The sequence below is a fragment of the Quercus robur genome, chromosome 3 (genome assembly GCF_932294415.1).
Source record: "Quercus robur chromosome 3, dhQueRobu3.1, whole genome shotgun sequence".
Lineage (NCBI taxonomy): Eukaryota > Viridiplantae > Streptophyta > Magnoliopsida > Fagales > Fagaceae > Quercus > Quercus robur.
This window is the reverse complement of record NC_065536.1, coordinates 29,620,072-29,637,086: the sequence shown is the minus strand read 5'-3', so window position 1 is coordinate 29,637,086 and position 17,015 is coordinate 29,620,072. Positions and strand designations below refer to the sequence as shown.

Below are 17,015 nucleotides of genomic sequence, written 5' to 3'. Positions count from 1 at the left end.
TTGAATCTCCAAAAACAAAAAAAACAATATGATATTTTTCACATATAGAACTGTAAGGACTGAAATTGGATTGGACCCAATATAGGATTGGATTTTAGCCCAAAAAGCCCAAACAATAGATTTGTAAAGCGTAGATGAAAGAACTAAATCTACTCCAGAAGAAAAATGATAAAATTTGCTAATTTAAGACTATTAAACACAAATAAGATAAGAAAGTCTGTCCTCGGAGTGGCCTGAGGAGCTTTATATTATATTGTTTTGTTTATGAACAAAGTTACAAGAGCTCACAGTATTATTACAAAAATTTCTTGATTTTTTCCGATCTCTCTCTTTAGTCCATCTTCCCATGCTATATACTACAATCTTGGTATCATCCCTACCATACACGTGTAGGTTAGATTCTGTGAACTCCTTTTTATCCCATCCAACACCTCCCAGAACCATCAACTAGTGGCTGTAAGGCTGCTTGACCACTGTTCAGGCATCACCTCCACATTAATGCAGCTAGAGAGTTAGTTGGGAGGCATTTAATGTGGAGGTAGCAATTTTTTGAAGATATTTGTTGCCCTTCCCCTTTCTTACCCTTTGTCCAATGTCCAACTCTTAGTTGTGATGTAACTTTAAAGAAAGTCCATGATGATATGACACTCTTACTGACCTCGGAACCTTGTTTCCGAGATGGCTTTTCCCCTCGGACATGCATTGGACTTATCTTATATTATCTTTACTTTTCTCTTTATTCTATTCCCCTTATAATCTTATCTGGCCATCCTCGGATTAGCTAATGTCCTTGGATTGGACCATAGGCTCAGTTAGTACAGTCTTAACAATACCTCTTGATTAGTTAGTCCCCACAAGAACAATATGAAATTGGATGCTGGTTCTAGAAATTAACCATAGAACAATAAAGTGAATATAAACAGTTTTTCAATAATAAAAAAATGTTGTCTTTACTATTTATAATAGCTCGGGTTCAATTAAGGAAAAAGTGTACACAAGTTGCACAAGTGTTGAGCAAAGTTTGTTCAAGCAATTTGTGACTAGAGACAATTTTGCCCTAGTTCATCATTCTTGTGAAGAAGTTGCTGTGTTTGTGCACCGTAGGGTTTTGTAACCAAGCATCTTCTTGATCTTCATCGTGGATGAACTGAAGAGCTTTGCAGCCAACAACCTTCTCTAGTTGGTGATTGAAGTCGCGTACTAGGATCCGCGCAATTGGTTAGTCACGTATTGGGAGTTGTGCATCAAAAGGAGAAATTATTACTACAGAACAAGTCCAATTGAGTATTGGGGTAAGGGTTCAACTGTAAATTGGTATAAGGTACTGAGATTCCTTTACTTGTAACCGCTTGTTGTGATAATAGTGGAATTTCTGGAGTGGTGACTTGAAAATCACCCAGTGGGGTTTTTGCTGTGTAGGTTTTCCCCATTCGTAGACAAATCACCGTGTCAAATTTATTTTCCGTTGCATACTTAGTTTATTAGTGATTTGTTTGTGCTACCATGCGTTTGCATGTTAATTAATTTAATTAATTCACTTGGCTAAATTAATTGGTTAATTTATCACAAAGGGTCAATTCGTTTTTTGCCTATCAAAGGCCACCAATCTAAGAAATTCTCCACGATCCATTCCTATAAAAACTTTTGCTGTTGTAACTATGGCTTTTCCCTGGGTTAGGGTGCCTGTTTTATCAAATATGACATACTTAATCTTCTGAGCCCTTTCCAAAGAATCTCCTCCTTTTATCAACACACCATTATTAGCCCCAACCCTTGTTGCAACCATGATAGTAGTTGGCGTCGCCAATCCAAGAGCACAAGGACATGCAATAACCACCACTAATATTCCAACCTGTTTAATATTAAGCGGGTTGAAATAAGTCGGGTCACATTCGTATCAACCATCGCAACCTATTTATTAAGCATGTCAAGTGGGTCGTGTTGTGTCATGTTAACCTGCTTCAACAATAGGTCGTGTTAGGGATGAAGAGTCATGACACAATTATTAAATGAGTCTAGTTCAAGGTTGAAATATTTAGCTGAATACCCTAATCTGAACACGACACTACCACGACCTGCTAATTAGGGGCGGAGCGACTTGGCTCCCCCAAAATTTTTAAAATTCCCTCTATAGTATATAAAAAAAATAGACATGGACCCCACAAAAATTAAATCCCCCCCCCCCCCCAAATTATTTTAAACAATTTCTCTAGTCCAATACAAACAAAAAAATTGGCCCACATCCAGCCAAGTTAGCCAACCCAAGATCCTTAATCAAACAAAATGAATTCTCCTCTAAACTAAAGCCACTTCCAACCCAACCCAACGCAACCCCAAATCTGAAATCCCTAACCCTAATCAAACAAAACAAACTCATCTTCACCCCTTTGCCTCACTGCTCGAATTCCTAATCTTCACATCACGCCTTTGCACTCTGCCTAACTACCTCAGTCCACGCTGCTTGCTAACCCTAATTGACACTCTTACATGAAGGGTTATCCATAGGATATATATAAAGGAGTAGAAGTGCAAGAGGTGAAAATGGTGAAATGAAATGCAAAGAGTTTTGTTTGTATGTGTGAGAGAGGAAAAGACTCAAAACATTAAACCAAATGAAATAAAAAGTCAATATTTAATTTGTTCTTATCTCCAATGTGGCACTTGAGAATATTTCAATTCTCTTTGTAAAGAATGTGCCACTTGGTTGAATCCACGAAAATAAAGAATTCTTATCTTTTAAATTGTAATTAGGCCTTGTATTTATTGTGCCACTTTAGGAATGTCCAGAAATAGTGAACCCAAGAAAATAAAGAGTTCTTACCTTTTGAATTTTAATTAATCCTTATCTCTAATGTAGCACTTGGGTAAAGAATTAAAGTGGAAATTTTTTTCTTCTCAAAGAGAGTGCCACATAGCAAGACCTCATGCACTCTCACAAGAGGTCTCTGCTTTTATATATACTAGTGTTTAACCTGCGCAACGCGCGGGATCATTTGAAATCTCGTAAGTATAAGAGACATTTGGCTAATAAAATCAATTTTTAAAGAAAAATTTTGTTGCAAAGTTTGTAAGATATGTTAGTTATCAATTTGTTTGTTTAATTAATCCAAAAAATTCCATAATTCCATTTACCAATTAATTATTATTACTATACATTCTAAAGACTTAGTCATTACAACCCAAACTTTGGTAGTATTTACAAAGGATCCTGACAAATTACATTGAAATAAAACAGAGTCTTTTCACTATGCATGGGTATAATTAAAAACAATCACAATTATATATTTTTTTTGGAAGAGATTCAAATTATACATAGTATTATCTTATATTTTTTTAAAACCATTCAATTCAAAAATATGTAATAGTTTCTCATATTATATATATATATATATATATATAATATAATAGGATTTAGACTTTTCATTTTTTTCATTCAATAATTCAGTTGCCACAAAAATTTTAAAAAAATGGATACATGGTGAAAAATTGAAATCCAATTGGATTTGGATTCTTCAATTTTTACACTCTGTAATTCACTTTGCTCAAAATTAAAAATTAAATATTTGTATCTCTCTTATATGTATTATCTTTGCATTTTTTATTTTGAAAAAAGGCAGTAATATATTTGTTTCTAAAAAATCTTGGGATTTTATGAGAATGTATGTAAGCAAATAAGTTAAAAAGCTTAAAGTTGAAAGTTAAAAACTATTCCAAATGGTTATCATGGTAGATAAAAATTTGGCTTGCCAAGTAATATAATTCTTGATTAAAACTTTAATTTTTTTTTTATATATTATGACAGCATTATACCCTCCTTATCAAGAGTTAATAAATTAATAAGTCTTGAACCATCGAAATCTTGCAAATGTCCACAAAGCAATTGGTTTTATGGCAGACATGCTCAATCTATTTGTTTGGAAAGATCCTTAAAAGATATTCCTTCAATAATTTAAAAATATAAATATATATATAAAAAATAAAAAAAATAAAAAATAAAAAAGGAAAATACTTGTATGACATATATTCCCATTTGAGAAAAATTATACTTCAGTGCTTCACAGAAATCTGGTTGCCTTCTATACAACTGTGGCCCTCACTGTCCTCCAATACGCACACATAAAGACATGCACATGTTTATACTTTCTTCATAAACCCACTCAATAACATTAGTGGAAGTAGCATATCCCTTACAATGTATTGTTTACATTGCATAAATTGGACCATTCATGCATTATGCAGGTATGAGATCCCATACTGGGATAATGGATGATTCAAATCTGAAGTGTAGGGACAAACATTTCTGGGGACATGAATCTGATCTCTGAAGCTAACTTTTCTTCATGTTATGTAGCGATTCTATGTTCTTTTAACATGGCTAATTACCTGAACATTCTAATTTAGTTAAAAGGCCTCTCCTTTGTTCTTTTATAATGAGTCGTACTGTACTTTTTTTTGGGATAAGTAATGAGTTGTAGTGTACTTTGCTAGCCTTGATTAATAAGAAAACAACCTTAATGGTTCCAGACAATAATTGGAAACGAAATGTTGCAGAATACCATTTGCTTAGTTTTAGATAAATATGATTGTCAACCATTGTATTTCCATACATGCTGTTAGTGTATACTTGACAAACAGATTTTAAAATGGTCTAAAATGCTCTTTAACCATGATTAGATGTCCATATTTTATTGGTGCAATATAATTTTTAGCAAATTTTTAAGCATTATTGAGAAGTATCTGTAAATCAATCAAATCTTTGATAACCCTTTGCAGCTTCGGCTTTGTGGTCATGCCTCATTAGCTGTTGCACACTATCTTTGAATGTATTCTAGAGTGTGAAACTCAAAGTATAAGAGGTGTCCTCCAACCAAACATGATATACTAAATGAATTACATGCAATTTCTGTCATTTAATAGCAATCACATTCATTGTTTTATAAATGAAGATTCACCCACCAGCAACCATAAAGTTACAACAACAAAATACATTACACTTTCAGATTTCAAAGTTTTACAATTTCAATCACTCTTCAAAAACAGCAGATCAAGTAGGATGGAAAACAGTTTCAAATAGTGATAATGCTTTCCCTTTGTTAGCGCTCCACCTCCCCTTGAATAGTAAGCGGTAAGTCATTGGTTCAAATCCAATAATAGTTAAAACTGGCTGAAACCCCTGTTTTTGCTAGCATGACAGCAAGTACAGACTGGCAGTAAGGAGTCAACTGAATGACCAAAGCATTGGTAAGTCCTTTGTTGTACTGGGGATCACTAAGCAAAGAATACCCACTGCATCACAACCATACACAGCCCACAAAATTTAGTTCAGAATTCAGAAAGTTACATGTCAGAAATTTCAGTATAGTTTTGAAAAGCAATAAAAACAAAGTCCCCTATTACAGAAGAGGATTCTTTTGTACGGAGAAATAACCATTGATTAAAATGCACCAAAGAAATGAACAAACAAAATCTGAAATTACTAAAGGATCAAACCTCATCCAATCAACCAAAACTAAATCAAGAACCAAAAAAGAATCAAGTAGGTATCTAACTGGAAAATAATATTAAAAATTTTATTCTTCACGTAATTTATTTTTTGCCATCAACCAAGTGGTGCCTCAATTTTTAAACTAAACCCAGATCAAAATGCACCATAATCTTTAAGAAAATGACAGGAAACTCACAAATAATTTTTTTATTTTTTCTTTGAAGGTTAATATCGATTCCTGTAGCGTAAGATCAATAGGATACAAAAGAAAAAAAAAAGTGTAATGATCATGTGATCACAAAAACAAACCCCTCATTTTAAGTATTCAGTAACTTTCAGATTCTAAAAGGCCAAAAAACTACACTACAAATTATATCAAAAAAAAAAAAAAAAAAAGTGGATTCAAAGTAAAGAGTATAACACATCAAGTAACAAAATGCTGGCCTATATAGGTGTAGCAGGAAAAGAAGCAAAAGAAAGTGGTGCAGTTTGTTTGAGGATGTAGCAGTTTAGGGCTTTTATTAAGTGGTGTGAAACGGTTTAAGTTCTTAAAAAAAAAAATTATTAATACTTTCAAAAATGATTTGTAATTGTATTTGAAATTTTAAATATCAAAGAACAAATGGGTTTTTCAGTTTTTGTTAGTGGAGAGAAAACAATAAAGAGAGAGGAGAGGCAGCAATTCAAAAGGCTTGAAAAGTCATCTAATGGCTTAGGTTGTCCCTGATGACATTGCGTACTTCTAGGGTTCTACCATTCTTGTCCATGCCGTAAGAATTAATATTCACAACAAAGCATCTAAAGAAAGAGAATGAACATTCGAATTTCACTTCAAATTTGAATTGAGAGAATTGATACATACCTTTCGTCAGTCTGTGTTTAGTTCCGATTATGTTGGCCACAGAGTTGCGCCGATCTCTATCTCTGTATCTCAAATCCCTAAATTGACAGCAACCCTAAAAAAGACAATAGGGTAAGAGATTAAACCAAAGCTAACCCGTTTATTTACATAAATTAAACAAAACTACTCCTAACCAAAAAACCTAAATCATAACCAATCAAACCAAAATACCTGAATCATAAATAATACCCAAATGAATCTCCCTACAAAAACCCCACTTTCTAAAACTAAAAACAGAACATATGGGCGGCGACCCTAACGGCCGATCCCTATTTCCGTATCTCAATAGCTTTGGGACGAACGTTTGATCGCACGATTCTCCACTGGATTGCAAGCCTCTTTTTTTTATCCTTCCCTTTCTCTGTATCACAGTATCACCTTTTTTTTTTTTTTTAGAGAGAGAAAATGTTAAGCAGTCCGATGAAAAGAAATCGGTAGGGTTTTTTTAATTGCAACATTTTTATTTTTTTTTAACCGGTTATTTAAATTATCTTTTTTTTTTTTTGAGAAACTTATCATTTTTTTAATTGCAAGCGTGGTAGAGTTTTGAAAGGCCAAACGTTGTTTGAGCATCAGCATCCCAAAATTCCAATTTTACTCTATTCTATCATTCTAAAAAATCATTTTATCATTATACTATGTTATTTTACAATACCTCCAGTATCCTAAACTTTTATTTTTCTATTCTAGTCATTAAAATAATATATCTATACAATAAAATATATTTTTTCTTTTTTCTTTTTTTCCAATTTTCTCCTCCACCTTCCCTCAACCTCTATCACCGCGCCTCCACCATGCCCACCACGTCACCACTACCCAATGCCCACCAAATCCCACCGGAACCAAAAACCCATATTTATAAAAAAAAAAAAAAAAAAAAAAAAAAAAAAAAACCCCACTCCGTGACCCACGCGGACCAAAATGCAAAACCCAAACCTCGCCGACCAAGCATGACCAAGACCTCGCCGACCAAGCACAAACCACAAGGCGTCGTCTAAAGTCCCCTCCAGCTTCGTTGTCCCTTCCATTTTTTCTTGTTCAAACTCAACCTGATTTGGTTGCATCCCACCACACCCATCCCTGAAACCTAGAAAACCCATTCCTCAAACCCACTCTAACGAACCCACCACTCCAACGAATCCATACGTCAAACCTACCACTCCAACGAACCCATTCCGCAAACCCATTTCTCAAACCCACCACTCTACAAACCCATTCCTCAAACACACTCCAACGAACCCATCAACCGATCCCAACACACCACCATGCCCAGATCAAACCACGAACCCAACCCAGCTCCGGTGCAAGCCTTGAACAAGAAAGAGATATGTGAGATAAGAGAAAGAGGGACTTTGCACGGAGTGGGAGACGGAGAGATAGAGTGGGAGTGAAAGGGAGAGAGGATTGAAGGAGAGAGAACTGATGGAATAAAAAAAAAAATATTTAGTTTAGAATTGTTATTACAAAAAAATTTGCAATACTTAGGTTTAGCATTCCCTGATGCAGAACATTTTGAGGCTTAAAATGCCAAATTTCCCTTACATTTGGCATTAGCATTCCCCAATGCTAATGCTCATGTGCGGCTATTTTACTTAAAAGTTGTATACGTGTCTAAATTTTAGATAGGCAGTTATCATATTTGTCAGCACCTCCTTAATTGTAGAAATCAACTTTCTCTTAGCTTCTGCTATTATATATAGTATATGATATATATATATATATATATAGAGAGAGAGAGAGAGAGAGAGAGAGATTATAAATAGATGATTATAAATAGAATTGATGATTATAAATAGAATGGATAATTATAGATAGATAGATAGATAGACAAAAAGTGTAACAGTTCAAAGGTAAACAATTGAACATTTTTAAGTATTTCAAAGATTACGACCAAAGTTAGCAATTACATCATTGTACACTGTAAACTAGCAACCTACTTCAAGTATTAGTTAGTTATGGCTTCGCCTTGTGTTAGGGGGAGGAGGTGGTTAAGGGCAGTAAAGATGACCTTTTGCTTTTGCTTTCTCATACCAATGGCAGCAATTGGAATTGGAAACACTAACACCATCTTTGGTCAGAAACAAATATTGGATATTCAACGGCAATCGAAGCGCCTCAACAAGCTTGCACTTAAATCCATCAAGGTTATTAATTACTTATATAGCATTCATTTTACGCTCCATTTGTTTTGAAGTAAACTATTTTCCTGAAATTATTTTACACATTTTACCATGTTTGTTTAGGTGTAAAATTTGGTCAACTCTAAAATATTTTATAGCCAAACTGTAAAACTAACCCCTCCCAAGCGTAAAATGTTTTACTTCTAAATTAATGAAGTATAAAACATTTTGGAACCTTCTTAAAGATGGGAAAAGAATGTAAAACCCACATATGTTTTTTTCTTTAAAAAAAAATGTTGTTATGATTCTACAATTTTTTTAAAAAATTTGACACCTTTTGTTTCTTTAATGGAGGCCTTAAAACCTTTTTAAAAAATTAGGACAAGGGGAGGCCTAAGTTGCCTAGGCCTTGAACTAGTTGAGTTAAGTCCAAACTTAAGTTTTGACTCAACTTTTAACTAAGGCTATGTTTGATTCGGCTATAAAGAAATTTGGGAAAGTGTTTTACATCCTTGATGGTGTTTGGGTAAACATGAAAATTTGGTCAAACTGAAAATAAATTCAATTGACCGAAAAATATGGTGACGTGGAGTGTAATATGTTTTACATTTCCAAATTATCTTCAAATCATTTTCCACTCTCTTCACATCACACATCTGCTAGCCAAAGGAGAGAGAGAGAGAGAGAGAGAGAGAGAGAGAGCTTACCCATGGCTCCATTGAAACTTCATACCTCCTCTCACCGGACCGTCGTCGCTCACCATTGCTCCACCGCGACCCACCCACGAATTGATCAGACCACCCTAACCCACCCACAAACAAACTGATCGAACCGCTATGCCCATCCACCCACTAACAACAACCACCGTGACTAGATTGGACCACCTCTGCTTCAACGAGGCCTTCATATCTTGCTGCTAGTCTCATCGTCATCGCTTCTCTCTCTTAATCTCACCCCACCACCTCAACCCTGTATTTTTTCTCTCAAATCTCTTTCTCTCTCTATCACTATCTAGTGTTGGGTTTGTGGAATTGAGATTTTCGTTTTGTTTTTTTTGTTTCTTTAGGTTTATATATTGGGATTTTTATTATAATATTTGTTTGGAAGTTGAGAAAAATGTGAGAAATGGGTAGAAAATGCATTCTCTAGAGCATTTTCAAGAACACAAACAAACACATGAAAATATTTTCCAAATTTTTTGTTGGAATGCAACCAAACACCTAAAAATATTTTCCTTTCCCAAAAACATTTTCAGCTGAAATTATTTTACACTCTGAAAACATTTTACATCCAAACACAGCCTAGGTCAAACTTAAATATATTAATGTCAAAATTTTGATTTTTTAATGGAATATCATATAATACATTGTCTTTTAAATAAATATGTTTAATTTTCCAAAATCACTCTCTTTAATTTGAGATTTATTGAAAGATGGATATTAACTTTTTGAATAAAGTAAATGGTATGTTTAGAAATTCATTTATTGACTTTTCAAAAAGGGAAATTTATTGAATACTCTAAGAGTACAATAAATGCGTACTCTCTCTTCTCACATGAATTGTGGGTCCCATCATAAATTTAATTAGTGGGACCCACAATTATGTGAGAGTGGAGAGTATATATTTATGGCACTCCTTCAAAAAGGACTTCATTTTGGGATATCTCGAAATAAAATAGAGGCCTAGTAATTTAGATCAAAGAGAATATGTATATATGTATAAAAGTATACTTATATGGACTTTATATGGGTTTTATAAGTTTGTAAATAAATTAATAAAATGTCAAATTAGTGTTTATAATTTATTGAGAATATTTTGTCAAAAAATATTTATTGAGAAAATAAATAGTCAATTTTGTAGTAAGAATTAAGATAAATTCCATTGACATATGGTTGAGGTTTGGACTAATGCCAATCAAGTCCAAAATTTTTCAAAACTAACAAATTTGGTCTCCAATGCCAACATAGTCTCTAAATATTGTTAGGCCTGTTAGACCACTGTTGATGCCCACTTTTGACAAAAGACCCAACAGCAAAAGAAGCTCAACAATATAAAGAAAGTGAGAAGGGGAAAATAGTAAGGGAATAGGGAAACAAGCCCAGCATGCTGAAATGGCAGGATTGATGGCCAGCAGGCTCACATGAATAAAAAGAGGTAAAGAAGGAGTGAATGGGCCGAGGAAGCCCAATGACTGAAGTAGTAAGCCCATGAGAATAATAAGAGATAAAGAGGAAGTAAATGGGTCGGGGAAACCCGAGAAATGAATTAGTAAACTCATTGAGTTAGCTTAAAGGCCAATAAGCCTGAAAAGTAATAAGAGGTAAGGATGTGGCCGAGGAAGCCCAAAGGATCTAGTAAAAAGCTCATGGGAGTAAAAGAGGTAAAGAGGAAGTAAACGGGCCGAGGAAGTTCGAGGGATGAAATAATGAAATGGGCTGGCACAGCAGGAATGTTGGCCAACAAAGTCCAAAAGAGGTAAAGATATGAAAAGTGGGCCTAAGAAGCCCTAAGCAAAGGATTGACAAAGAAAGAAATGGGTTGGCACGGCAAGAACATCAGCCCACAAGTTCACGGTGTAACACAAAGTGATATGGCAGGACCAATAACCAAAAGGCCCACTAACACAGATGGGCTTGGCTAAAAGATGAGGGCCTTTGCCCAAGCAACGCCCAATCCAAAAAAGGGATAAAAGGCAGGGAACATAATCCCAAAAGCCCACACATCCTTCACGCCACAAGAGATAAACACCAACTAGAACATACAGTAGAATGAAAAAACACGGAGACAGCAAAAATGGAGTGAAGGCTAGAAAGAAAAAAATTCAGACAAAATGGAGCATGCACAAAGGGCCAAGGCACCACCTACTTATACCCAACCAATACATGGGAGGTAGGCCACGAGTCAAGGTATTTAGAGGGTGTGGTCTGGCAGTGGGGAAAAAGAAGGGGTCTATTTTGGGGTTCCCACTCAAACTTCTTTGGGGAGAAAATATCTTGCAGGGATGGCATCTCACCCAAAAGAAGTAATTATGGGTTAGGACCACTTGATACATGCCATAGAGGTAGGTGATGGAGAGATTTAATCCTTATCCAGATGAGAGTAATGAAACATAGAGAGATGTAAGAAACAAGACAAGCAATTTTGTCTGGGAATTGGGAGTGGTGCAATCAACACATTCAGAGCTATGGTAGTGGCTAAGCAGCCAAAAGGCCAGTGGGTAGTCTTGGAAGGACACCCATAAGGAGCCAAAAGCAGTTGAAGGGTAAAAGTGGCAAATCACACCATGGTAGACAATATAAAAAGTGGTAGCTATGAACAGTAAAGGAGGACAGAAGGAACAAAAAAGGAGAAGAGGTAGAACAAAAAAAAAAAAAAAAAAAAGGAGAGAAAAGAAAAGGATATACAAAAATTAAAGAGACATGAGCGGTAGGAATAGATACATACATCAATAGACTTCATTTTTTCTCTTTGTCTTGATAGACCCACTCTTTGGGAGATTGAGGTTTGAAACTTAAACCATTTAGGTCATTTTTCCAAAGTGCATAACTTATATGGCAGAAGCCTTCTTTGAGGTTACTCACATTGGGGATTGGTTCCATTCTTGGACTTGCATCTACTAAGAAAGGCAAACAAAGAGAACATGAGATAAAAGAGTGTTTTTTCCTTTTTTTTTTCTTAAACTTTTATATGAGCTTCACCAGTAACTAATACTTATTCCATTAAAATTAGATAAACGGTCAAGATTAATAAAATTAAAATCAACTATGTGAGATTTAGGTGGGCATCGTACTCACTAAACAAAAAGTGGGTACCGTAGAATGACCCATGTTGTTAATATGCATACCAAGTTTAGTGCCAAGGGAAGGCTATTCACTATTCTATCTAAAAACCCATCTTTTATACATAATTTAAGTATAAAAACTTGAAATTTAAATATTTGACCGATGACATAGATATTTGTCTCATATAATCTTGAATTTGGAAAGCATTTAGAATATAAGAAGAACATCTAATCTAATTGTAAATTTGTTAAAAATTCACATTCAATTAATAAATATTGAACACAAATTTGAGTGAACCCATGAGAGAGATGTAAATGGGTTTGGATGCAGGAAATCTATGTAGCGTTCGGAAGCTGAGGTTATTCTCTTCTTTTTTGTTTTGTTAAGTGTGAGTTTGGATACCGCTTATTTTTCTGAAAATTGAAAACAATAAAAAAAAATTTTGGATTACTGTTTACACCAAAAACACTGTTCATTTGCCTATTTGCACTGTTCAGCACTGGTTAAAAAAAAAAAAAAAAAAAAAAAAAAAAAAAAGGCAAAAACGCATCAGTGTGAAAATGTAGATGCAATCCAAACACTCTCTAACTTTACAGATACCATCCAGATAGTAAATAATAGCAAATACAAAATTAATTAGAAGGAAAAGAGATCAATTTTTTATTTTTTTTTGGTGTCTGTGTTTTCACATGTTTAGTTGCCAAAAAATATTTCAATCAAAGAAAAGAAAAAGTAAATCTTAATTGTTTTAATTTTTGTGTTTATTTTTTATTTTTGTTATATTTTCTAATATTTAAATGCTTACATGGTATTATTTAATATTTATTATAAAATTTTAATATTATTTTATTAGTCATGTCAGTTTTTTTTAAGTGTGTCACACCACATAATGGTAAAGACTAAATTGATTGCAAGTTGAAAATAACAAGAATCAAATTAGCCATTATTAAAATGTAAAAATCAAATTAACTATGATCCCAAAATTTAAAGACCAAAATGGTTTGTGGGAAGAGAAATAATAATGGATAGGGAATCAAGAAAATCCTCAGTTGCAGTTTGATAGATATGATTGGTATTGTTCTTTATTTTGTAGTTACGGACTAATCACATCCTAAATAAAGAAATCTATTCGAAGATAGATATGAAGTTATGATAAGATATTTGAAATTTGCATCTGCTTTTAAAGAGCAAAGGAGCATCAATACACATGTAGCTGCCATTTGTGAGGTTGGGTCTCTATCTAAAACCATCAATACATATGTAGCATCAATACACTTAACTGAGGATCATGCCCTTGCTACCACCGTTGAGATAGACCAGACCCACCCCTTTTGGAAAAACCCCAGCTCAAACTAAGCACCAAACCATCAACACAAACCCAATTGATTTAGTACTTATAGTTCCTTAATCTCATCATAAACCCAACTTATTTTATGGTGAAGAGGGGAGCTGTGGAAGAGCCGAAGAGGTGAGGTTAGAAAGAGAAAAAAGAGAATTTGGGAAAATCTATATATATAATGAGAGATGGATTCAAGTTACATCTGGTGTAACTCTTATTAAGTTACACATTTTTTACATCGTAGACTCATAAGAGATCTAATGGCTAAAAAGATATCATTAAATGTTATTGGTTTCCACCTCATTCATAATTAATACTAGCTTTTCTCTCTCTCCTTATTTATTGTTTTTCACTTGATTAAAGAGCATATTGCCATTTTTAACAACTTGCAAAGATTTTACCTTAAAATCTTCCCAAACCATGAGGTATTTCTCAACAATTTATAAGGTATTCAAGCACCAGTCACAGACTCACGGTTTCCACTCATATTACTCTTCTCCAGTAAATATGGTTGGGTGAATCACGTATTGGAATTGCATCAAGGCGATACTATAGATGAATTTAGAGTTTTGTTTGACATGGACAGGACATTCACATCGGAAATTGACAATTTGGCTACTCTTTTCACTAAAAAAAAGGGTTAAAAAGCTCTCATTGTATTTCAAGTCCATTTGGCATCGTTACTCTAATTCCTATACTCTTACTAGTCAGTTTCTTCATGGTTACAGTCTTGATTCTTTAACAGACCTTTCTCTTTTCTTTTTCTTTTTTTTTTATGTGAAACTGAGTGGGGAAGTTCTCGACTATGTTTTATCTAATTGCCCATCCATTGAAAGATTACATGTGGGGTGCTCAAACTCTCAATTGAATTTAAAGACTTCTAGCCCTTTGCCCAAGCTAAAGCATTTAGAGATATTAAATTGCAACTCTCTAAATTATATCCAAATTTTCTGCTATAAATCTTGTTTCTTTCAATTATTCTGGGTTTAAGAAGACAAAAATCCTTCTAGGGGATATACCTAACTTTGTTAATCTGTCTATAAATTATTGCTATATTCAATATTTGGTGAAAAATGATTGCACGATTTTGCATTATCTCTCTTAGCTCGAGACACTTGGGTTAACCTTCCTATATCAGGTTAGTCATAAATTTCATGACCACTAATTCCATTGTGCATTTTTACTTTTTTTTTTCTTTTTTCATAAAAAAAAATTTATGAATGATATTTGATCTATTGGTACAATTGTTCAGACTCTTTACCGGTTCCCCAAATTACTAGAGTTAAGAAATCTTGATTGGTGCTCAAATACCTTATAAACTGTTGAGAAATACCTCATGGCTTTGGAAGATTTTAAGGAAAAATCTCTGCAAGTTGTTAAAAATGGCAATATATTCTTTAATCAAGTGAAAAACAATAAAGAAGGAGAGAGAAAAAATGCCAGTATTAATTAAGAATGAGGTGGAAACCAATAGCATTTAATGATATTTTTTTAGTCGTTAAATTTCTTATGAATCTATGGTGCAAAAAATGTGTAACTTTACAAGAGTTACACCAGGTGTAACTTGAACCCATCTCATATAATAATAGGTGAAGCTGAAAGAAACTCAAATTAGAATTCCAAATTAGAATTCTAATTTTGCGCCATATGTCCTAAATTATTTATTATTAAAGAGTTTTATTTTTTAATTTTAGAATCAAATGTGGGATCACATCATAAATATTTATCTAAGTGGGTCATTAAGTACAAAAACCAAAGAGTCTAGAATAAATGAATCGCAAAAAAAAAAAAAAAAAGTGCTTTACAATAAATTTTTTTTTTAAAAAAACATGGACAATTTACATTTTATATCTAATAATATTTGTAAGGGCACAAAATCTTTAACGGCCCAACAACGATGTTGGGCTCGCACAAGGAAAGTCCCTCACAATAATATTTGTAGAGAGTGGGCTTGAAAGGCCAGCGTTGGATCACAGGGCGACACTTCGGGCCGGACTATAGGTGAACCAATATGAGAAAGAGCTTTGGGCTGGATATTCAGGCCCTTCAATCTTGTATCTAGGAAGATTTGGCTCCTCGGATCATGTCCGAGGAGCGATGGTGCTGTCCCCGGTTACCCGTCGGTGGGTTTTTATGTGGTGTCCGGCGTATATTATCCAGGCATTCTCTTTCATCAAGTCTTTCTCCAGAAGCTAGATGGGAGAGATCCTCCTTTTTGGTCACATAACATTCTCTTTTATATTAGCCTCCGTTCGTTGTCCTTCGTCCACGTGTAGGGTCGATCTTTCCAGGACAGATATCTGTCCCATCAGTCTAATCCCAAAATTGCTGGAGATGATCTATAAAGCCTAAGATCCCGGCTCTGTTAGGGGCAGTGTCATGTCAGGGAAGGGTATTAAAGACAACTTCCCCAGGATATTTTCTGATCTTTCTAGTTTACTCGTGTTCCGTTTCTATCCATGAGGTTTTGGACCTACCGAGGACGAAACCGTCCTCGGCTGTGTCTTCAGGCCACTTTTTATGTTTCCTAGTTTCGAGCTTGGGCCCTGGCCTCCTTCAGTTTAGGACCGGTGGGCTTCCCATAAGCACGTGGGCCGGACCCATAAACTATTGGACCCCACATTAGCCCCTCAAAATCCTGCTGTCCAACGTCATGGTAGGACAGGTGGATTTTGATGATGTCAAGCCCTTATTGCCGTTCACTTTCTTCGGATCTTGATCAACACTGGTGACTCTTCCCCTTCCCAAGGAACGTACCGGTCTACGAGCTGTTTTTCCTGGATTTGCGTACGTTGCCGTTATGCCGCGTGGTTATCTGCACCGTGTCTTTAATATCTTCCTATTTACGAGACCTCCCAGATATAACGGTTACTGATGGTGTGGGAGAATGAAGCGGCGCGTTATACTCTGGATTTCCCTGGGGATCTGAGTGCATTACATACCCTCTTCTTCGTCCCCTATATAAAGAGAGAAGACAGAGGGTGACTTTTTCATATCCGAATCCCTCACGTTCTTCCCAGAATCCACTTCCTCCTTCCGGTTACTCCCTATTCAATAATACCTCTCTCATAGTAATCCACCATGAACAAATCCTTCCTTTCCCAAAAACGCCATGTCCTAACAAAACTCGAGATGGCTCGGTCGGGGCAAGGATGGTGGAGGCTTAAGATTTGCCTCCCCATTCTTTTAGCCAAAATCCGAAGCAGGGACTCGTCACACCCCATTTCTGGTGTGACTGAGTCGAAAACCTCCCTTGTCATCTCCATCTGCTCTCTCATGAGCATACCTAATATGGCTCCCCATTTTCCCTCTTTTGCTCCTTTTACTTTCTTTTCATTGCTTCCCTCTTCTTCTCCTCCTTCCCGCTCATGTCCTCCATCTTCTTTTT

The 17,015-nt window shown here is 35.0% G+C and overlaps 1 long non-coding RNA gene across 1 annotated transcript; it reads right to left on the bottom strand.

Annotated features, from left to right (window-relative positions):
• Positions 1–4,970: 4,970 nt before the first annotated feature.
• LOC126717741 (uncharacterized) lies at positions 4,971–6,437 on the bottom strand. Its single transcript, XR_007652731.1, has 2 exons — positions 6,348–6,437; positions 4,971–5,286 (listed from the first exon to the last, which is right to left on the bottom strand). It is a non-coding gene; the product is annotated as an uncharacterized LOC126717741 (long non-coding RNA).
• Between the last annotated feature and the right edge of the window lie 10,578 nt (positions 6,438–17,015).